At 49.9% G+C, this 24902-nt stretch overlaps 1 long non-coding RNA gene and 1 pseudogene across 1 annotated transcript; both read right to left on the bottom strand.

The window, feature by feature from the left end:
- LOC122940390 overlaps window positions 1-24902 on the bottom strand; it is a 1294760-nt pseudogene that overhangs the window by 403715 nt on the left and 866143 nt on the right.
- On the bottom strand, window positions 15249-24253 carry LOC122940457. Its single transcript, XR_006390280.1, has 3 exons — window positions 24122-24253; window positions 15434-15577; window positions 15249-15304 (listed from the first exon to the last, which is right to left on the bottom strand). It is a non-coding gene; the product is annotated as an uncharacterized LOC122940457 (long non-coding RNA).

The following is a 24902-nucleotide window of genomic DNA, read 5'->3' as shown; positions in this document are numbered from 1 at the left end:
CCCAAAAAGCCCTTTTCAGGGCTGGTACATCAGTGTGCTTATATATATATATATATATATATATATATATATATATATATATATATATATATATATATATATATTGCAGTTGCCTGGCTGCCCATGTGTGAGAGGCTGCAGGATCAGTCATAGACAGCACTGTGTGCACTGCACACCATTCATACAGGGTGTGACAGAAAATACCTTGCAGATAAAAAATAAATAAAATTATATTTAATATTTTTCTGTGACAATCACATTTGCAAGCCCGTGTGTGTCAGGCCCACACAGACTGTATACTGGCTAGGCCTCCACTCCGTTACAGGGTGTCATTCACTCAAATACATTGCAGATTAAAAAAAACTATTAAAAAATTTTCTGTGATATAATCACATTTGCAAGCCTGTGTGTGTCAGGCCCACACATACTGTATTGTGGCCACTGGCTAGGCCTCCACTCATACTGTTACAGGGTGTCATTCACTCAAATACCTCGCAGATAAAAAAATATTCTATTTTTTATTTTTCTGTGATATAATCACATTTGCAAGCCCATGTGTGTCAGGCCCACACAGACTGTACTGTGCCCACACAGACTGTACTGTGCCCACTGCCCACCACTTATATAGGTTGGCACGGTACCTTGCACACATAGTACCACTTCACATAAAAAATAAAAAAATAAAAATACAGGCAGAGGCAGGCCACCCCGCAGGGGCCGTCATGGTCGTGGTGCTGTAATTTCCACTGGCCCTGGTATAATGCCCAGTGTTCAGAGGCCACGTACCCTGAACCCAAAAAATTTGGAGAAAATAGTTGACTGGCTTACACAGGACACCCAATCTTCAACAGCTTCCACTAAGAACCTTGACACACCATCCTCCTCCAGCTCAGCTTTGGTCACCTGCTCTCAAGTTACCACTCTCCAGCCCGCCACCACCACCACCACCACCACCACCATTATTGCCAGGGGATTTAGATAACAGGGACATGTCTCAGTCAGGCAGCATTACACACATGGACGTACAGTGTGATGATGATGATGATGATGATGATGATGATGTTGTACCCGCTGCTGCTTCCTTTGCTGAGGTGTCAGATACAAGTGAAGTGGTTGATGATGACTATGTGTCCGTGAATGCCACGTGGGTGCCTGCTCGAAGAGAAGAAGAGGGGGAAAAAGTTCAGAAGGGGAGACAGAGAGAAGGAGGAGGCGAGTTGGAAGCAGGGGGAGGTCGTCGCAAGGAGCTAGTGGCACAGTCAGACAGCATGTATCGGCACCCGGGGTCCGCCAGACAGCACGCCAATCAACGCATGCTGTTGCCACCACCAGAATGCAGTCATTGCAAAGCTCAGCAATGTGGCATTTTTTTTGTGTGTCTGCCTCTGACAACAGCGATGCCATTTGCAACCTGTGCCAAAAGAAACTGAGTCGTGGGAAATCCAACACCCACCTAGGTACAACTGCTTTGCGAAGGCACATGATCTCACATCACAAACACCTATGGGATCAACACATGATGACGAGTAGAAGCAGCACACAAGCTCAAAGCCACAATCCTCCTCCTGGTCCAGCATCTTCAGCCACGTCAACCACTGCTGTCCTCCTTGCCCCCTCTCAACCACCCGCCACTCCGCCTCTCACCTTCAGCAGTTCCATCTCATCTCCCCACAGTCAGGTGTCTGTAAAGGAAATGTTTGAGCGTAAGAAGCCAATGTCACAGAGTCACCCCCTTGCCCGGCGTCTGACAGCTGGCTTGACGGAACTCTTAACCCGCCAGCTTTTACCATACCAGCTGGTGGAGTCTGAGGCCTTCAAAAAAATTTTTGCTATTGGGACACCACACAGTGGAAGGTACCCAGACAAATTTTGTTTTCTAATAAGGCAATCCCAAACCTCTACTCAGTGATTAAAAAGGAAGTAATGGCATCTCTGGCATACAGTGTTGGGGCAAGGGTCCATCTGACCACTGATACCTGGTCTGCAAAGCACGGTCAGGGCAGGTGTATCACCTACACTGCGCATTGGGTCAACCTGCTGACGGCTGCCAAGCATGGAATGCGTGGCTCTGCAGCAGAGTTGGTGACACCGCCACGACTTGCAGGCAGGCCTACTGCCACCTCCTCTACTCCTCCTACTCTATCCTCTTCCATAACCTCCTCGGCTGAGTCCTCTTCTGCTGCGGCGTCTGGCTGCACATCAACGGAATCCCCCCAGCTCCCCAGGGGCTATTCCACATCCCGGATACGACAGTGTCACGCCGTCTTGGGGTTGACTTGCTTGAAAGCAGAGAGCCACACCGGACCAGCACTCCTGTCCGCCCTGAACGCACAGGTGGATCAGTGGCTGACCCCGCACTAACTGGAGATCGGCAAAGTGGTGTGTGACAACGGAAGCAATTTGTTGGCGGCATTGAATTTGGGCAAGTTGTCACATGTGCCGTGCATGGCACATGTGTTGAATCTAATTGTACAACGCTTTGTGCATAAGTACCCAAGCTTACAGGACGTCCTCAAGCAGGCCAGGAAGGTGTGTGGCCATTTCAGGCATTTCTACACGGCCATGGCGCACTTTTCAGATATCCAGCGGCGAAACAACATGACAGTGAGGCGCTTGATTTGTGACAACCCGACATGTTGGAATTCAAACACTCCTAATGTTCGACCGCCTGCTCCAACAAGTATTTGTATGACCGGGGTGCTAGGACAGCCTCTGCGGAGCTGGGAATTTTTTTGCCACGTTACTGGACGCTCATGCGTAATGCCTGTAGGCTCATGCGTCCTTTTGAGGAGGTGACAAACCTAGTCAGTCGCACCGAAGGCACCATCAGCGACCTCATCCCATTTGTTTTCTTCCTGGAGCGTGCCCTGCGAAGAGTGCTGGATCAGGCTGTAGATGAGCGTGAAGAGGAAGAGTTGTGGTCACCATCACCACCAGAAACAGCCTTGTCATCATCGCTTGCAGGACCTGCGGCAATGCTGGAAGAGGAGTGTGAGGAAGAGGAGTCAGAGGAGGAATGTGGCTTTGAGGAGGAGGAAGACCAACCACAGCAGGCATCCCAGGGTGCTCGTTGTCACCTATCCGGTACCCGTGGTGTTGTACGTGGCTGGGGGGGGGGGGGACAGACTTTCAGTGAGATCACTGAGGACGAGGAACGGGACATGAGTAGCTCCTCATCCAACCTTGTGCAAATGGGGTCTTAAATGCTGTCGTGCCAGTTGAGGCACCCTCGTATAAAAAGGCTGAAGAACGACCTGTACTGGGTGGCCATGCTATTAGACCCCCGGTATAAGCAGAAATGCCTGAAATGTTACCGAATTACCGCAAGTCGGAAAGGATGCAGCAGTTCCATAATAAATTAAAAAGTATGCTTTACACAGCGTATAAGGATGATGTCACAGCACAACGGGAATCTAACAGGGGAAGTGGTGAAAGTAATCCTCCTACCACGACCACGCCGGCAAGGACAGGACGCTTCACAGACGTGTTGATAGAGGACATGCAGAGCTTTTTAAGTCTTACGCATCGCCACAGCCCTTCGGGGTCCACCCTCAGAACGACTCGACCGACAGGTAGCAGACTACCTCTCCTTAACTGCAGATATCGACACTCTGAGGAGCGATGAACCCCTTGACTACTGGGTGTGCAGGCTTGACCTGTGGCCTGAGCTATCCCAATTTGCGATAGAACTTCTGGCCTGCCCCGCTTCAAGTGTCCTGTCAGAAAGGACCTTCAGTGCAGCAGGAGGTATTGTCACTGAGAAGAGAAGTCGCCTAGGTTAAAAAAGTCTAGATTACCTCACCTTTATTAAGATGAATGAGGCATGGATCCCGAAGGGACTGACAGTGGGCAATACATTTGACTAATAAAGGCCTGGTGATGATGAGATTAGCTGCCTTGGGCTAAAAATGGTCCACACGCTGCTGTATTTTATCTCTGCATGCCGGATGACTTGCGTGACTTATCTGCCACCAACTAGGGTTCAAGCCAAAATGTTTTAGTGCACTTTCTGCCTGGAAAACATAAATTTTTCTGGCCGCTGCTACAACAGCAGCTTCAACAGTACCTCATTTTTCAGGCATGTGTACAGTCACAAATATTAGTTTTCCCAAAGTTTGCTTCTAAACTGCTTTTAGATCTTTGTTTCAGTTTTTTTCTGTGATGTAGTGAAATATAATAACACACACTTCATACATTTCAAAGGCTTTTATCGACAATTACATGACATTTAAGCAAAGAGTCAGTATTTGCAGTGTTGGCCCTTCTTTTTCAGGACCTCTGCAATTCGACTGGGCATGCTCTCAATCAACTTCTGGGCCAATTCCCGACTGATATCAACCCATTATTTCATAATCACTTCTTGGAGTTTGTCAGAATTAGTGGGTTTTTGTTTGTCCACCCGCCTCTTGAGGATTGACCACAAGTTCTTAATGGGATTAAGATCTGGGGAGTTTCCAGGCCATGGACCCAAAATGTCAACGTTTTGGTCCCTGAGCCACTTCGTTATCACTTTTGCCTTATGGCACGGTGCTCCATCATGCTGGAAAACGCATTGTTCTTTACCAAACTGTTGTTGGATTGTTGGAAGAAGTTGCTGTTGGAGGGTGTTTTGGTACCATTCTTTATTCATGGCTGTGTTTTGGGGCAAAATTGTGAGCCCACTCCCTTGGATGAGAAGCAACCTCACACATGAATGGTCTCAGGATGCTTAACTGTTGGCATGACACAGGACTGATGGTAGCACTCACCTTTTCTTCTCCGGACAAGCCTTTTTCTAGATCCCCCAATCAATCAGAAAGAGGCTTCATCGGAGAATATGACTTTGCCTCAGTCCTCAGCAGTCCATTCACCAAACTTTCTGCAGAAGATCAATCTGTCCCTGATGTGTTTTTTTTTGGGGAGAGAAGTGGCTTCTTTGCTGCCTTTCTTGACACCAGGCCATCTTCCAAAAGTCCTCACTGTGCGTGCAGATGCGCTCACACCAGCCTGCTGCCATCCCTGAGCAAGCTCTGCACTGGTTGCACTCCGATCCCGCAGCTAAATCCTCTTTAGGAGAAGATCCTGGCGCTTGCTGGACTTTCTTGGACGCCCTGAAGCCTTCTTAACAAGAATTGAACCTCTTTCCTTGAAGTTCTTGATGATCCTATACATTGTTGATTGAGAAGAGTGCTGGATCAGGCCGTAGATGAGCATGAAGAGGAAGAGTTGTGGTGAACATCACCACCAGAAGCAGCCTAGTCGTCGTTGATTGCTGGTACTGCGGCAACGCAGAGAGAGGAGTCTGAAGAAGAGGAGTCAGAGGAGGAAGGTGGCTTTGAGGAGGTGGAAGACCAACCACAGCAGGCATCCCAGGGGGCTTGTTGTCACCTTTCGGGGACCCTTGGTGTTGTACGTGGCTGGGTGGAGGAAGAGACTTTCAATGACGTCAGTGAGGACAAGGAACGGGACATGGCTAGCTTGGTATCCAACCTTGTGCAATTTGGGAGTTTGCGGTTGTGCAAATGGACTGTTTGCGGTTATTTGCGGTGCGTTAAACAGGGAGTTTGGTCTGTGACTGTAAAGCGGGCGTAACCCTTACACTACCTGATCGATACAACATCATACCTGATGTTTTAAAGCAAGTTTTTCCAAACAATTTAGGAATGTTGGGTTTTAATCCATAAAGGGCATAAAATCACCTGACTCTGCGTCAACTACGTAATTTTCCATGGGAGTTTTGCCATGGATCCCCCTCCGGCATGCCACAGTCCAGGTGTTAGTCCCCTTGAAACAACTTTTCCATCACGATTGTGGCCAGAAAGAGTCCTTGTGGGTTTTAAAATTCGCCTGCCTATTAAAATCTATGGCGGTTTGCCCATTCACGAACATTAGTGAAAATTCGCGTCCGCCATTCGCGAACGGAAAATTTTATGTTTGCGACATCTCTAGCAGTGAATCGTTGACTGTTGACACGGTCCCGGCTCGCTGTTAGTCGTTGTGATCCTTAATGCATTATTGTTCATGTTTACATTTTGCAATCGGGATCATGCGACTGTGATCACAGGACCCTGGTTTGGATGGTAACTAATGCTCAAACATGCGCACATGTATTTACTTCCAGAATCAGCCATCTTTGATGAGGTTCCTATAGAGTCCATTTGCGCTTGAGACATCGCAAGAGCAATTGGATCTCGCGCATGCGCATTAGCCGAGTGTGGACGCTCCCGGGACCGTGGTGCTCTATCGACACTGATGGTTAATGTAACACTGGTTTTGTAAGTTTTTAATTAACACATCACACATTGGTAACATGTGAATTCTTAATTATCAATCATATCCGATTATGCACTTTTATTTTTTATGTAAAAACGAGATTTTGTGAAACTTACCTGTAAAATCTGTTTCTCGCTTGATTCATTGGGGGGACACAGACCATGGGTATAGCTGCTTGCTGCCACTAGGAGGCGACACTAGGCTAAAAACTGTTAGCTCCTCCCCCGCCAGCTATACCCCCTCCGGCCAGGCGAGAGCCTTCAGTTTGTGCAAAATCAGTAGGAGAAGCAGAAAGATATAACCATATCAACTAACTCCACAGTCAACGGACCCAAACGGGGGGTGGGTGCTGTGTCCCCCAATGAATCAAGCGAGAAACAGGATTTTACAGGTGAGTTTCACAAAATCTCGTTTTCTCGCTTATAACATTGGGGGACACAGACCATGGGACGTCCTAAAGCAGTCCTTGGGTAGGGAACACAAAACAGAGTGAAAAAGGTAGAGACCCTCATAACAGTCATCACACCACGGCCTGCAAAACCAGGCAGCCCAGAGCGCTGCCTGCAGAAGCGAGAGTGTGAACCCGGTAAAACTTTGCAAAAGTGTGGAGGGAAGACCAGGTTGCGGCTTTACACAACTGATCTGCCAACGCCTGGTGGAAGTGAGCCCAGGAGGACCCAAGTGATCTGGTAGAATGGGCCGTGATTCCCGGAGAGGGGGTCTTGTCCCGAACGTGGTAACATTCCAAAATAGTGGAGCGAATCCACCGGGAGATCGTCACCTTGGAAGCTGCCAACCCCTTCCTAGAACTCTCCAGAAGGACGAACAAGGCGTCCGTGCGCCAAAAGGTAAATCCGCAGAGCCCGCACCACATCCAAGCGGAGCAACAACACCTCCCGCGGATGGGAGAGCCCAGGAAAAAGGGACGGAAGTACAATGTCCTCATTGAGGTGAAAAGCCGACACTACCTTAGGTAAAAAGGAAGAGACCGGACGGAGGACCACCTTGTCCCGATGAAAGATCAGGAATGGTTCACGGGAGGACAGAGCTGCCAATTCTGAAACCCTCCAAATGGATGTGATGGCCACCAGTAAGGCCACTTTCCAGGACAGCAGGCGGAGGAAAGCCTCCCGCAAGGGTTCGAAAGGGGAAGCCTGCAGAACTCCCAATACCAAGTTGAGATCCCATGGATGAAGCGGAGGAAGGTACGGCGGAACGGAGTTGCGCAACGCCCTGAAGGTCGGTCCTAACAGGACCCAGTCCCGCCAAGGATCGCCGAAAGAAAATGGAAAGGGCCAACACCTGGTCCTTCAAGGAGCTTAGCGTCATGCCCAATTCCAGTCCGGACTGAAGGAAGGCCAAAACGACCGGCAGGGAGAAGGATCTGGGAAATAGGTCCCGCTCCTCACAGAAACGAAGGAAGGACTTCCAGGTCCTATAATATATCCTGCAAGAAGTAGGTTTCCTAGGCCCAAATGAGCGTCCGAACCACTGCATTGGAAAAACCCCGCTGTTTCAAAAGGAAGGTTTCAAGAGCCATGCCGTCAAACGAAGAGTATCTAAACTCGGGTGGAAGACGGGCCCTTGCGACAGAAGATCGGGTCTGAGAGGGAGCGGGTACGGAACGTCCCCTAACAGGAGGACAAGATCCATGTACCATGCCCAGCGCGGCCAGTCCGAAGCGATCAGCAGGGTCCGAACGCCCTCCCACTTGATCCTGCGGAGAATCCGAGGCAGGAGGGACAGCGGCGGAAAGACATAGAGGAATGTGAACACATCCCACAGCGCCATGAGCGCGTCCACTCCTCAAGCTGAGGGATCCCTTGCGTGGGCGAAGTTGCATGGAAGCTTGTGATTGAGGCCGGAGGCCATCAGATCCATGTCCGGCCACCCCCAGCAATGACAGAGTGTCGAAAACTTCCGGATGGAGAGACCATTCCCCGGGGTCTATCGTCGTCCGGCTCAGGAAATCTGCCGTCCAATTGACAACGCCGGGGATGTGGACCACCGACAGGGCCGGAACATGGGCCTCCGCCCACCTGAGAATCCTCGCCGCCTCCGACATGACGGTCGAGCTGCGAGTCCCCCCGATGGTTGACATACGCCACTGCCGTGGCATTGTCCGACTGGACTCGGACATGAAGGTCCCGCAGAAGGGGAGACCAATGGCGCAGTGAGAAGACAATTGCACGAAGCTCCAAGACATTGATGGAAGTCTGGACTCCGGAGACCATACGCCCTGGGCAGTCCGAGTGCCGAAGACTCCTCCCCAACCATGAAGACTGGCGTCGGTCGTAACGACCGTCCATCTGATCGGAAGGAAAGACTTCCCCCATCTCCAGGTGAGTTGGGGAGAGCCACCAATGGAGGTCCGACCAAACCTGTTGAGGAAGGGAAAACCAACGATCCAAGGACATCTGGGACTTGTCCCAGGTCGAGAGGATCGCCCGCTGAAGGGACCGGGTGTGAAATTGAGCGAATGGTACCGCCTCGAGGCCACCATAAGGCCCAACACCCGCATACAAGTCCGGATGGAGACTGTGCGCTGCCGAAGCAAACGGAGCACCGCGCTGCGAAGGTCCTTCACCTTGTTCGCTGGAAGACGCACCCAAGCTGTTCCAGAGTCCAGCAGCATACCGAGGAACCGAATCCGAGTGGACGGGACCAGGGAGTATTTTCGAAGGTTCACTAGCCATCCAAAGCGGGCAAGGATGTCCAAGATGATCTGCAGACTCTCTTCGCACTGCCAGAACGACGAAGCTTTGATGTCGTCCATAAACGGAATCAAGGTGATGCCCCTGGAGCAAAGAAGACCCATAAGCGGCGCAAGCACCTTGGTGAACACCCTTGGCGCAGTCGCCAGACCGAATGGCAGGGCGACAAACTGGTAGTGGCCCGAGTGGATCGCGAAGCACAAAAAACGCTGGTGGGCGATCGCGATGGGGACGTGTGGGTAAGCATTCTGGATATCCACGAAAGTTAACCATTCCCCTTGCGCCAAGGAAGCTCTCACGGAGAGAAAAGACTCAATGCAAAATCACTCCCCTGACCAGCAGATCTTGAACCGCTTGGATGAAGGCCCCCGCACGAGACACCTCCCTGGGGGGACAGGACAGAAAAAAAACGGTTTGGAGGCATGGATTTGAGCTCCAACTTGCCCGAAGTGACCACCTCGAGCGCCCAGGCATCTGAGATGTGGGCCTGCCAAACCTCCTGAAAATAAAGGAGCTGACCCCCCACCCAAGAAGGTTGGGGCGCACCTTTATGCAGGGGATTGCTTGTCAGAGGAAGAGCGCTGAGGCTGCGCTCCGGAATGCCAGGCGGGCTGGGGCTGCCCCGCGGTCGAGGGAGCCGCCGGGCGGGTTCCCGTCATGCGGCAAGAGGTGCAAAAGGATGTGGTCGGAAAGAACGCTTGGGTTTGGGCTGCGGAAGATGCGTGCTTTTGCCACCCGTGGCCTCAGAAATTATCTTGTCAAGTTTGGGCCCAAAAAGACAAGACCCAGCGAAAGGAAGGGAGAGAAGGGAATGCTTGGAGGAAGAATCGGCCTGCCAGGCCTTCAACCAGAGTTCCCGCCGAATGGAGAGGGCAAAAGGCGGAGGACTGCGCGACCATGGAGCCCGCGTCCAGAGCAGCCTCGCCTGGGATATCTGGGCCGCCAGAGCCTGGAGATCTGTGCGGGAAAGGTCAGAGTCCGAATCTTGATGCAAGCGCAGGGCCCATTCAGAAACCGCCTTAGCCACCGACGCAGAAGCGAAAATGGGAGGGAGTGCCGAACCGGTGGCAGAAAAAAAAAAAATGACTGCCAGCTATTCGACCCCACGGTCCACCGGGTCCTGCAGAGAGGAGCCGTCCACGACCGGAATAGCGTTATTTTTAGCCAGGCGAGCCACTGGCGGGTCCACCTTTGGAGGGGAAGACCACTTACTCACCCAATCCGGGGGGGAATGGATAAAGAAGATCCAGGCGCTTGGGGATCAGGAAACGTGAACCTGGGTGTTCCCACGCTTTAGCGGTGAGAACGGAAAAGTCGTCATGTACCGGGACTGACTTGGGAGTCTGCTTGTGACGCAGGAAAGAAACTCCCTGGTGACTGGAAGAGGGGCCCTCCTCTTGAAGTTGAAAAGTGTCCAGAATTGCCAAGACTAGACTGTCCACTAAGGCGGCCATCTAGGACGAGTGGTCCGGATCCAGAACCGTGTCTGACTCGGCGAGTTCTCCTCCGGACGAAGGGTCCCAAACCAACGAGGACGCCCTGGACAGCGAACCGGGGGGGAGGAGCTGAAGGCGATGCATCCGAGGAAGAGAGGCGTTCCTGCCTTGGACGCTTGCTGGGATGTCTGCTCCTGGATGATGCGCCCTGGGAGATAGCAGGTTGCGCAGGTGACGACGTCTCCACCAAGCGACCCATTAAGGAAAGGGTGGATTGGGAGATCTTAGATGGGTCAGTCACCGCCCGGGACAGAGATTTGGCCCATTCCGGTTCCATACTTGAAGCAGAAGGGTGCACCTCAGTGGACTGCGACTGAGGTGGCACGCTCTGGGTGGTCTGGCATGAAGCACAGAGGGGGTTCGTCTGGCCCCTAGGAAACTTTACGTTGCATGAGGTGCAGGCATAATGGGTAGCCCTGCCAAGGACTTGGAGCGTGGGATCCGCTGGGTCCGACATGACCTGAGCCAGGGGCCAGAGACGGTACAGAGGAGGGTAGCAGCGCTTGTCCTACCAGAGTGGAGCCATACCTTGCTGAATGTGTCCCCAGGAGCACGGGGCAGCAGTGGCTGGAGCAGGCAGGAGGAAAAGCATGGCGGAAAATTTGGCTCCGCCCCTCGAGCCGCCCGGCAGAATAATAAAGAAGACGCGCGAAGCTCCCTTCCCCCTGCTGCCGTGCTACTGCGCTGGCGGGATCCGGAAGTGAAGGGGTGCCGGCCGGCATGATCAAGCGCCGGGCCCGCGTTCCTGTGAACGGGAGATTTCTCTCGGCCAGAACAAGAGAAGGGGGGGGGGGGGGGGGGGGGGGGAGACGACGGCGGTGGCGGCAGTGTATCGCCGCTGCCGACAAGACGCTGGCTGGAGAGAGGAAGCCGCCGCAGAGTAGTTAACCCCCCGTGCCGGCGTGCCCTGCAGAGGATCCTCAGGTACCCGAGCTGTCCCAGATCGCAAATAGAGAGTGCAGCCCAGATACACAGACAGGCATACTTACCTGCCTTCATCTGTGTTCTTCGCCGATCTGATATGTACCAGCAGTGCCACCTCTTCAGTCCCTGGCACAAGTGACAGGGACTGGGTTGGAGGGCGGAAATAGGTAGTCCCATGGCTGGGGGGAGCAGAAGGGTCAAGCCCTCCTGGTCCGCTTTGTCTTCTTGTGGGGGGCAGAGCGGTGGAATAAGCGTCACCGGTCAGCCCCCCCCCCCACAGGGGTTTCAGAGCTCTTAATAGCCCTGGACCCCCAACCTAAAAGAGAAGAAAAATAAATAAAATGAAAATTAAAAATAAAAACTACGACACTAAGCTAAAAACTGAAGGCTCTCGCCTGGCCGGAGGGGGTATAGCTGGCGGGGGAGGAGCTAACAGTTTTTAGCCTAGTGTTGCCTCCTAGTGGCAGAAAGCAGCTAAACCCGTGGTCTGTGTCCCCCAATAATATAAGCGAAAAATGAATTTTTGCACTAGGAACTGTCACTTTATTTGTACTAGACATAATTGCACATTGTTGCTGGTTGATATGAACTCATTTAATTGATGGATTTTTTATGAATTGTGATTATTTTTATTGGATCATTTAATGTAATGAATTGCCCCACCTTCATATATCACTGTTGTAACACGTCTGTATAGCTTGAGAAAGACCGCAACAAGCAGTTGAAACGTCGCTACTATTTGACACTGGGTGAATAAACCACGTTTATTTTTTGATCGTACTGGAGTGATGCTGGCTTTTTGTATTTTTCTCCATTGAATTGGACCCTGGTGCCGGTTCGCATCGGCCTGATTTTGCACCCTAACGCAAGTGTGCTGCGCCTTCATTTTCCATACTCCTTTGACCAAATATAGCCGTCAAATTTTTAAAGTTGAGAATTTTGTATGGCCCCCCAAACTATGTTACAAATATCCAAATGGCCCTCGGCAGCAAAAAGGTTCCCCACCCCTGCTGTAAGGGGTGCAGTCGCTACTGGGCCTAGGAGCCTGAGGGGGCCCAAAGACCCTTGTGCCACATAAGAAGACACCGGTACTATACAAAGTTCATACAGGTCAAGTTACATCTCTGGCTGGAGGGAAGGGGTAAGGTCAAGAATTTGGCAAGGGGCAGGGGATGCAGTTTAAATGTTCACCTCAGGCAGCACAAAGGCTATGTGCTTCCCTGCCCCTGGCCACAAAGCACTGAGGGAAGGGAGGTCCAAGCTGAACTCTTGCACCAGGGCACATGAGCCTTTAGCTACACCCCTGAATATTATATCATGCTCTATGCAAGTAAGAAGGAGGACTTGCATCTACATGTGTTAGAATAAAATCCGTGGTATCATCTTGGTACTACAATTCTGACAGTAAGGAGACACCAGGAGACTGCAGCCTAGACTACAAAACCTTTGAAGATAATGATGCATCTCCCGATGTTCATGTTCAAGCTAACAATCCAAGCACAACTTTGGTTGACCATTTGTAGTATTGCATGGTCCCGGCATAAGACTTCTCAGAAAACTGTTGTGCCACTCTTGTGCAACCACAAAAGATCTGCAGCAGTTGACAGGAGGCCATTTTAAAAGTCTATACAGGCAGAAAATAGTGAGAAGATCCAGACAACATGTCATGTCTATGGTCAGCTGTAATCCTGCCATCTCCATCTTTCTCATTATACAAGGATAAAACATATAATACTGGTGGATAAAACAAGACTGAAGACAAGATCTTCACAGCCTTCTACAGATCATAGGGAATATTTCATGAGACCTTATCTCCACCTACCTGATCATCCTGTGGGACATTGTGAAATTCTTCTGAACCATCCTGTGGAAGAAGAGGACTAGGACATCTCTCCGGTGTTCTCATCTCTTCCTTAACTGTAGGAAACACATCCAGTGACTGAATTCATTCCTTACATACAGATAATGAAAGGACGTGTGTATTTAGTCATGTCTATTACCTGGGGATGTACAAGGCCAGTGATCCTCCATCTTGATGACCTTATCTCCAACTACCTGACCATACTGTAGGACATAGTAATGTTCTTCTGAATTATCCTGTGGAAGGAGAGGACTGGGACATCTCTCGGGTGTTGTTCTCTCTTCCTTAACTGTAGGTGTTGCAGAATCAGGATTAGAACGGATGGTCAACCATATTGTCTTAGGTATACATCTTCGGGCACATTTACTAAGACCTGTGTTTTAGGCGCAGGTCTTAACAAAGCCCTAAGCTGGCGGTGGTTCCGCCAAAGTTTTATGAAGAGGCGCAGGCCTCTCCATAACTTCAGGGCTTCCAGCACCAGTTCTAAATGTAAGACTGCTTTCCAAGTTATCTTACATTTAGACCTTTTTCTAGACCTGAAACATTTGTAGAAAATGGTAAATGAGACAGGCTTGCCGGCCCGTTCCCTTCTCCGCCCACTCCACGTCGACAATTGTAGACCTGCCGACCCCCCCCCATTGCACCGACATTTAGGCTTAATTTAGGCTTATTTCAGAATAGTAGAGGACCCCTTGTGTTTACACCTCAAAAAGGAGCTTAGCTAAAGAGTTAATCACCATTTTGAAGTGAATACTGAGTACTTTTAGCACTAACTACTTTTGCTGAGAAAATAGAGGCCTTTAAGTAATCGATTAAAGATGTTATGATGGAATGGTGACCTTCAGAAAGTAGATAATATTTGTACTAGAAGTGGAAGCCTTGGCCAAGATCAATGTATTTGTCTATTAAAACTAACCCTTTGCAGGTTTATGATCAGGATTGATCCTTGGTGTTGGACCGGTGATAAAGGAAAGAGCCGATCTTGGCTTTATGGACCATGGGACTCTTTGGAAAGAAAAATAGAGATTGGTACTTGAATTGGAGAGGATTAATGGAAGGTCCCAGGAACGAATTATTTATGCAACAAGAGATCGTGATAAGGAACTTTTATCCAATTAGCAGTTGTTGTCGGTGTAGATCTATGGTTACGTATGAGAATGATGGAATCTGTCTACAGACAGCAACACACTGCGGAAAACTGGAATAAAATATTAATTATTCCTTTGTTCTCTGAGGTATAAAGGACGGTGTCCAGGAGTAATAACAGGGCGCTGCCTTTTACCACGGCTGTAATTCACTTCCGTTTACCTCTTATGCCATAATCTGCCTACATTTTACATGGATTTCAATGATGTCTTGCTGCTCTTCAGATTTCCATCAGAGATTTTAAGACAGAACCAGGTGAGACTCTAAACACAGAACAGGTACAGAGTTTCCCTTATACCTTATGTCTGTGGAGGCTCAAATCCTGGTTGTGGCTCACAATCACTGATGGAAATCACTGATGTGTGAATGAGGCTTAAACAAAAGAATCTTCTGAAGAAGAAGTTGCTTCAAGAAGTTTTATGTTGTTGTGGCCAATTTCCAACAGTAGGAAACACATCCAGGGACTGAATTAATTCCTTACATACAGATAATGAGAGGACGTGTGTATATAGTCATGTCCATTACCTGGTGATATGAGGGGCCGGTGATCATCCATCATGATGTCCTTGTACTGATCTTTGTGTCCTTCTAAATACTCCCACTCCTCCATGGAGAAATAGACGGTGACATCCCGACATCTTATAGGAACCTGACAACACAATGATACAGTCATCACCCAGATCCCTTCATAGCTTTCCTCTATAATGTCCCAGCATTCCCAGCAGTGTCACCTCTCCAGTCAGCAGCTCAATCATCTTGTTGGCGAGTTCTAGGATCTTCTCTCTATTGATTTCGTCATGTATATGGGGGTGAGGTGGAGGCCCCATGATTGGGCTCAGGGTTCTTCCCCATCCTTCAAACACAGGGTCCTGACAGCGCTCACTAGAGGTCTTCTTCACTACGGTGTAGTCCTGGTTATGGAGAGACACAGTAATAAATACCACTCCATACATCTCCAGAGTCCCTCACCTCTCCAGTCATGTCCATCTGTTAGTAACATAGATAAGATGATGTAATGTGACATCATCAGAATCTCTCACCTCTCCAGTAAGCCGGAAGAGGATCTCTAGGGTGAGATTTATTATACTCTCTGCCATCCTGTCCCTGTCCATCCTTGTCGGGTCAATCAGGAGAAGGATCTTATATAGAAGATCTCCACTGAGCGGATCCTATATTGTAGGAACCTGAATGGAAAGAAGATGAGACAATGTAAAATAGAATAAAATGCAGACAGACCTGCAGAGCGAAGTAACACCCCGGAATGAAGACCACATTAACCCTTTTACACTACATGTGTCTGTTTTATTCTAGATTTTTTTTCCCCCAGTTTTATGACTTGTTGATCAACTTATGTTTAGTATTTTCTATATATTGGATTTTATAATCTCCATCATTTCTATGTTTCATTTGTTGGTCTATAGAACAACTGAAGAAACCGCAGGGTGTGCATTGTGAATGACTAGAATACTACAAAAACAGCCTGACCCGGTCCGGCCCAGGTTCTGGTATCAGCACAGCTCCGGATAGGGAGCGATTGGTCCCTCATTTTTATACTATTGCAACCACCGAGGAAGAAAACGTGCAGTTTGGAAATGCGTCTGGTGTAACTGCGGTATTAATCCATCGAGTGTAATTGCGGCACCAACCTATTGAGAGGAATAAACTTATCCTTCATACCATTCCGGACACTGAACAGCTGAAGTCGGCGTTCCCGTATCCCTACTACACAGGCGCAAGTAAGTGTGCCGGCACACGATAGAACTATAGGATCCAGCACACATCGAGATCATAGGTGAGCGGAGGTCATCAATATCAGATCGGGGGGGGGGGGGGTCCGACACCCGGCACCCCCAGTCGATCAGCTGTATGAAGAGAAGGTACACGCTGTGCGCGCCTGCCGTCTCCCGTCTCTCTTCCGACTTGCCATAGACATGACAGCGGCGAGCAGGACATGAGACGGCGCGCGCCTTCTCCTCATACAGCTGACCTGTGGGGGTGTCGGATGGCGAATCCCCGCCAATCCGATACTGATGTCCTATCTTGAGGATAGGTCATCAATAATAAAAGCCCGGAGAACCCCTTTAAACAGCAGGTTTGGGAAATTTGCGTAAAAATTATAAGAATTGTTTCTAAACTTCTAAGCCTGTTCTAAAAAAATAAAATGACACTTACAGAATGAGGAACATAAAGCAGACATATGGGGGATGTAGAGTAATAACTGGTTTACCAGGTATCACTATCTGCCAGAAAAGCAGAGGAATTAACATTTTGAAAACTGTGAATTTTTCAAAAAAATTTCTGAAGGGGTTAATGCAGGGAAATCTAACCGCAGTTTGTCCGTCATTTCACCATCACACATAATAAAGATGGCGGTTTGATACCTACAGGTGTAGAGATGGGTCTGCACGGCTGATCGGTGGAGAAGACTTCTGGAGGGTCAGGATGCGGACTCTGACACCGGAGGGACTGAATGAAGAAATCCAAGGAATTCCAGAATCTCTCCCTGTTTTTCCCGGGTCATTCTGCCCTTCTCCAGTATGGAGCATTAATACTCCTCATCATGTGCGCATGCGCTGCTCTCTGCTTGGCTCCTCCTCCCCTGTGCTGGCGTGGTGAGCACGAGACAACTGCTTCCTGTCCCGCTCGCCCGCCTGCTTCCTGCGTGTCCTCTTGTCGCCGGGGACAGGGTTTCCTTCCTTCCTGTATGCGCATGCGCCACATAAATAAGTGGCGAGTATTATATTATACACTGACATAAAAGGCTTCTCACACACAGCAGCGCCAACCCCAAGATGAAGGCAGCAGCGGAAACGCGCGTCGGGGAGGACACATCCCCTACAGACGTCTGTCACATCGGTTGGTGATTTTACTATTGTTTATTTCAGTCACTTTACTTGTGAATTTCCTTTCGCTGTTCTATGATTTCTGTCTCGTCAGCGCCTCACACTGGAGACCTGCGCACTTCTTCTCCGTTATTAGTAATTCTCTATTTATTAATATCTTTTTGGAGTCGTTATATCATATTTATCATCTACGAGCAGAATTACCGGCTTCACACCGCCCCCCCCACAACAGTGACATCCACAGCGCCCCCCCATAACAGTGACATCCACAGCGCCCCCCATAACAGTGACATCCACAGCGCCCCCCATAACAGTGACATCCACAGCGCCCCCCCATAACAGTGACATCCACAGCGCCCCCCCATAACAGTGACATCCACAGCGCCCCCCATAACAGTGACATCCACAGCGCCCCCCCATAACAGTGACATCCACAGCGCCCCCCCATAACAGTGACATCCACAGCGCCCCCCCATAACAGTGACATCCACAGCGCCCCCCCATAACAGTGACATCCACAGCGCCCCCCCCATAACAGTGACATCCACAGCGCCCCCCCCATAACAGTGACATCCACAGCGCCCCCCCCCATAACAGTGACATCCACAGCGCCCCCCCATAACAGTGACATCCACAGCGCCCCCCCATAACAGTGACATCCACAGCGCCCCCCCATAACAGTGACATCCACAGCGCCCCCCCATAACAGTGACATCCACAGCGCCCCCCCATAACAGTGACATCCACAGCGCCCCCCCATAACAGTGACATCCACAGCGCCCCCCATAACAGTGTCATCCACAGCGCCCCCATATGCCATAGACGTGACAGCGGCGAGCAGGACAGGAGACGGCGCGCGCCTTCTCCTCATACAGCTGAGCTGTGGGGGTGCCGGATGGCGAATCCCCGCCAATCCGATACTGATCACCTATCTTGAGGATAGATCATCAATAATAAAAGCCCGGAGAACCCCTTTAAACAGCAGGTTTGGGAAATTTGCGTAAAAATTAGAAGAATTGTTTCTAAACTTCTAAGCCTGTTCTAAAAAAATAAAACAACATTTACAGAAGGAGGAACATAAAGCAGACATATGGGGGATGTAGAGTAATAACTAGTTTACGAGGTATCACTATCTGCCGGAAAAGCTGAGGAATTAACATTTTGAAAACTGTGAATTTTTCTAAAAAATTTCTGAAGGGGTTAATGCAGGGAAATCTAACCGCAGTTTGTCCGTCATTTCACCATCACACATAATAAAGATGGCGGTTTGATACCTACAGGTGTAGAGATGGGTCTGCACGGCTGATCGGTGGAGAAGACTTCTGGAGGGTCAGGATGCGGACTCTGACACCGGAGGGACTGAATGAAGAAATCCAAGGAATTCCAGAATCTCTCCCCGTTTCCCCGGGTCATTCTGCCCTTCTCCAGTATGGAGCATCAATACTCCTCATCATGTGCGCATGCGCTGCACTCTGCTTGGCTCCTCCTCCCCTGTGCTGGCGTGGTGAGCACGAGACCACCGCTTCCTGTCCCGCTCGCCCGCCTGCTTCCTGCGTGTCCTCTTGTCACCGGGGACAGGGTTTCCTTCCTTCCTGTACGAGCATGCGCCACATAAATAAGTGGTGAGTATTATATTATACAGTGACATAAAAGGCTTCTCACACACAGCAGCGCCAACCCCAAGATGAAGGCAGCAGCGGAAACGCGCGTCGGGGAGGACACATCCCCTACAGACGTCTGTCACATCGGTTGGTGATTTTACTATTGTTTATTTCAGTCACTTTACTTGTGAATTTCCTTTCGCCGTTCTATGATTTCTGTCTCGTCAGCGCCTCACACTGGAGACCTGCGCACTTCTTCTCCGTTATTAGTAATTCTATATTTATTTATATCGTTTTGGAGTCGTTATATCATATTTATCATCTACGAGCAGAATTACTGGCTACACACCAACCCCCATAACAGTGACATCCACAGGGCCCCCCCATAACAGTGACATCCACAGCGCCGCCCCATAACCGTGACATCCACAGCGCCCCCCCCATAACCGTGACATCCACAGCGCCCCCCCCATAACCGTGACATCCACAGCGCCCCCCCCATAACCGTGACATCCACAGCGCCCCCCCCATAACAGTGTCATCCACAGCGCCCCCCCCCATAACAGTGACATCGACAGCACCCCCCCCCATAACAGTGACATCGACAGCGCCCCCATAACAGTGACATCGACAGCGCCCCCATAACAGTGACATCGACAGCGCCCCCATAACAGTGACATCCACAGCGCCCCCCCATAACAGTGACATCCACAGCGCCCCCCCATAACAGTGACATCCACAGCGCCGCCCCATAACAGTGACATCCACAGCGCCCCCCCATAACCGTGACATCCACAGCGCCCCCCCATAACCGTGACATCCACAGCGCCCCCCCATAACCGTGACATCCACAGCGCCCCCCCATAACCGTGACATCCACAGCGCCCCCCCATAACCGTGACATCCACAGCGCCCCCCCCATAACAGTGACATCCACAGCGCCCCCCCCATAACAGTGACATCCACAGCGCCCCCCCATAACAGTGTCATCCACAGCGGCCCCCCCATAACCGTGACATCCACAGCGGCCCCCCCTAACAGTGACATCCACAGCGGCCCCATAACCGTGACATCCACAGCGGCCCCCCATAACAGTGACATCCACAGCGGCCCCCCATAACAGTGACATCCACAGCGGCCCCCCATAACAGTGACATCCACAGCGGCCCCCCATAAGTGTCATCCACAGCGGCCCCCCCATAACAGTGTCATCCACAGCGGCCCCCCATAACAGTGTCATCCACAGCGGCCCCCCATAACAGTGACATCCACAGCGCCCCCCATAACAGTGACATCCGCAATGTTAAATGAATCCGGCCACTGATCTCACACTGCCAACACACAGAGGGTGATGCCCCACATCATATACATTTCAGTTCAGCCCGGCCCAAATTCATTTAAAGGGGTTATCCGAGTTAATAAAAAAAAAAACCCAACTTAAAACCCATCAGGATATACATATAATTTGGTTAGGCTAGATTTCATCAAGTTAAAGCCCATACTTAGACCTTGTCATGGTTGTGTTATTGCTGTGTTTACATGCTGAAGTACATGCTGAGGGGGCGTGTACCGACAAAGCCTGAGCTCTGCCTCATGAATATTTCTGGGCGTGAACAACCTGACCTTCCCCTCACCCTGCTCTGCACTTTGCAACAAAAAAAAATGCATTGCAAGAACGGATCCGTCTCTCCGCTTGTCATGCGGATGGATGGATCCCTCTGGCAGTCTTTTTCACAGTTTTCCCAGTCTGTGCATGCGCAGACCAGGACAGATCCGTCCTTCAGTTGTTTTGCAATGCCGGATCCGCCGATCAGTGTGATAACTGACAGCATTTGTAGATGGATCCAGGTGCGGACCCATCTAGAAACGCATTGCAAGAACGGATCTGTCTATCCGCTTGTCATGCGGATGAACGGATCCGTGTGGCAGTCTTTTTCACAGTTTTCATGGTCTGCTCATGCTTCAGTTGGTTTTGCAATGCCGGATCCGGCAGGCAGGTCCGTTGTCTGAACTGCTCACCGGATCACTATGCTGAAAGTGTGAAAGTAGACTTAGTCCTGCGACCTCTCGCCGTGCTGCGCCGGAGCTCCGTCCCCGTCCCCATTATAGTCAATGGGGACGGAGCGGCAGTCCAGCGGCATGGCCAAATAGCGGCAGGGCGGATCCGACAGGGTGAACAGCCTGTCGGATACGTCCTGCCGCTAGTGTGAAAATACGCCCTAGTGTCAAAGTACCATTAGCATTATCTGTATCTAAGCAATATCTATATTATTCAAATATATATTCAATATGGATATTGCTTAGATAAATTAGTGATGAGCGGCAGGGGCAATATTCAAATTCGCAATATTTCGCGAATATTCGCTAATTCATGATCTCCAGGCATTATTTTCTTGATTACGAAAATTCGCAAAAAATTTGCATACAAATTTTCGCATACAAATTCGCATGAACTGGTATTTTCCCAAAAAACGAATATTCGCAATTACGAATATATTTTGCGACATTCTAAATATTCGCGAATTCTCAAAGTGCCGATATTCGCGATTAAAATTCGCAATTCGAATATTCGTGATCAACACTAAGATAAATACATATATTGGTGGCAGATATGGATTTTATATAGCTGAATCAAATAAAATGATGGCCAATTATTTATTTATTTTTCACAGGGGGTGGTAACTGTGTAATGTGTACTAGTGGGGGGGGGGGGCTGTAATAACGATCCCCAGATGCAGAGGGGAATGTTTACAAACTGGCACCTCTAGCCCCACTGTGTGCAGGAGGGAGAAACATACCCTGCTGCCGGAGAAGAGATCACCTCGGCTCTGGTATGTACCGAGCATGAGCGATCGCATAGCAGAGCCGAGGCAGTGAGAAGAGCTGGAGGGGGGCGGGCACCAGAGGCTCTGACGTTTCGTTTACACAGCCTGGACACTCCCTCAAGCAGGGAGACGGCTGTAAACGAGACGTCAGTGCCAGAGCCGGCTTGCTGACGTCGGGGGTCACATGACCCATAAGTGAACTGGCCAAACAGGGAAAGATAGGTTATGAAAGTGATTTGAAGAAACTTTCACTGGACTATAATAAGAGTAATTAGAATACATTTATTTAAGTCGAATAACCCCTTTAAAAACACCAGTTACTTATAGAAATCAGTGACAGTGTCCGTCTGTCCACTTTGTTTTCAGTTCTTGTGCCCAGAACTTGTTTGGGCTGAACTCCCCTGTATATGGTGCGGGCACCACCCTCTGTATGTCACCATTGTGAGATCAGTGCCCGAATCCATTTCAGTCTTTAAATCACACTTTTCTGCCCATTTTGTGCCCGTCTTTTGTATTTTAATGCCGCTTTCACCTGATTTACCCTCGGGACGCTCACTGCAACTTCTGAATAAGAAACCAACTTCAGCTTCGTGTCCTGTATTTATATATCCTTGGGGGTGTGATCCTCTTCTTGTAGGGCCACTCATTTTTATCCAGTCATGTTTTTAGTGATTGTTAGAAAAGGATGAATTCTTGTTTTGGGTGTTCCAGTCCCCTGCTTCAGTCCACGTCTCTGAGATCTCCTGGATATGTCTTCTATATAACGCCCCCTGCTCCAGTCCACGTCTCTGAGATCTCCTGGATATGTCTTCTATATAATGCCCCCTGCTCCAGTCCACGTCTCTGAGATCTCCTGGATATGTCTTCTATATAACGCCCCCTGCTCCAGTCCACGTCTCAGAGATCTCCTGGATATGTCTTCTATATAACCCCCCCTGCTCCAGTCCACGTCTCTGAGATCTCCTGGATATGTCTTCTATATAACGTCCCCTGCTCCAGTCCACGTCTCTGAGATCTCCTGGATATGTCTTCTATATAACGCCCCCTGCTCCAGTCCACGTCTCTGAGATCTCCTGGATATGTCTTCTATATAACGTCCCCTGCTCCAGTCCACGTCTCAGAGATCTCCTGGATATGTCTTCTATATAACCCCCCCTGCTCCAGTCCACGTCTCTGAGATCTCCTGGATATGTCTTCTATATAACGTCCCCTGCTCCAGTCCACGTCTCTGAGATCTCCTGGATATGTCTTCTATATAACGCCCCCTGCTCCAGTCCACGTCTCTGAGATCTCCTGGATATGTCTTCTATATAACGCCCCCTGCTCCAGTCCACGTCTCTGAGCTCTCCTGGATATGTCTTCTATATAACGCCCCCTGCTCCAGTCCACGTCTCTGAGCTCTCCTGGACATGTCTTCTATATAACGCCCCCTTCTCCAGTCCACGTCTCTGAGATTTCCTGGATATGTCTTCTATATAACGCCCCCTGCTCCAGTCCACGTCTCTGAGATCTCCTGGATATGTCTTCTATATAACGCCCCCTCCTCCAGTCCACGTCTTTGAGATCTCCTGGTTATGTCTTCTATATAACGCCCCCTCCTCCAGTCCACGTCTCTGAGATCTCCTGGATATGTCTTCTATATAACGCCCCCTGTTCCAGTCCACGTCGCTGAGATCTCCTGGATATGTCTTCTATATAACGCCCCCTGCTCCAGTCCACGTCTCTGAGATCTCCTGGATATGTCTTCTATATAACGCCCCCTGCTCCAGTCCACGTCTCTGAGATCTCCTGGATATGTCTTCTATATAACACCCCCTGCTCCAGTCCACGTCTCTGAGATCTCCTGGATATGTCTTCTATATAACGCCCCCTCCTCCAGTCCACGTCTCTGAGATCTCCTGGATATGTCTTCTATATAACGTCCCCTCCTCCAGTCCACGTCTCTGAGATCTCCTGGATATGTCTTCTATATAACGCCCCCTGCTCCAGTCCACGTCTCTGAGATCTCCTGGATATGTCTTCTATATAACGTCCCCTGCTCTTGGCTTTTGTTGCACCTGAGGAAGGCCGCCCTTGAAATGCATTGTATACTAGAACCAACCTCTTGTGATTTGTATGTTATGTTATTATCTTTAGGCTGGTGTCCTGCCCCAGAAGCTGCGTCTTTACCTCCTGCTTCATGTTCTCTGGAGTTTGTAGATTAGGCTGAGTTCACACCAGTTATTTGATCAGTTATTTCCATCAGTTATTGTGAGCCAAAACCTGCTGCAGGAGAAAAACACAGAACAAGTGCGGATCTTCCCATTACACCTGATCTCTGAGTCGCTTCACTGCTGGTCTGGGCTCAATAACTGAAGGAAATAACTGCAGTGTGAACTGGGCCTTAAGGGCGGATGGAGCTGTGTATCTCTGTGGCTGTGGAGCCTTATATGTGTGGATGTGATGAGTGTTCCACTTACCTGGGGGCAGGCGTGTCCTCCTCTGACAACCCTTCACTATGGAGCCTCCTGGGCTGTAATCTCTACCACCATGCAGGAGTCGGGGTCAAGGCTGTGCTGCAGGAGAAGGTACAGGCCCTGTGATGATGTCATAACCATGTGATCAGGTGTGGGCGGAGTCAGGCTGTGCTGCTGGAGAAGGTATAGGCCTTGTGATGATGTCAGGACCATGTGATCAGGTGTGGGAGGACTCAGGCTGTGCTGCAGGAGAAGGTACAGGACCTGTGATGATGTCATGTCCATGTGATCAGGTGTGGGCGGAGTCATTTTATGCTGCAGGAGACGGTACAGGACCTGTGATGATGTTATGAACATGTGACCGTGTATGGGAGGAGTCAGGCTGTTCTGCAGAACGTACAGGACCTGTGATGATGTCATGACCATGTGATCAGGTGTGGGAGGAGTCATGGAGATCACATGACCAGGTTTCTCTGCTCTGTGTGTGAGACTCTGCTGTGCTGCGTGGAATCCCAGTCTGTATGTAGCAGAGCTGTAAGCCTGTAATGTTTGTATAGATGAGCTGTATCCGTGTAATGTCTGTGTAGTTGAGCTGTATGTGCATCCCCCAGCGGATGGACCCCACAATCAGTGGACAGGAGATTTCCCTTCTCTCAGTCTTGTATCATTGGCTGAATTTTAAAGATTAGATTTTAGTCTTTGGAAATTAGAAAAAACGCATCGGGCGACGCTGGAGAACCGTGGAAATGTCGGACAGATTGTGATCGGAGGCAGGACAGGCTCG

This window comes from Bufo gargarizans, chromosome 6 (genome assembly GCF_014858855.1).
Source record: "Bufo gargarizans isolate SCDJY-AF-19 chromosome 6, ASM1485885v1, whole genome shotgun sequence".
Classification (NCBI taxonomy): Eukaryota; Metazoa; Chordata; class Amphibia; order Anura; family Bufonidae; genus Bufo; species Bufo gargarizans.
The sequence above is the reverse complement of the archived record's forward strand: the minus strand, read 5'-3'. Positions and strand labels throughout refer to the sequence as shown.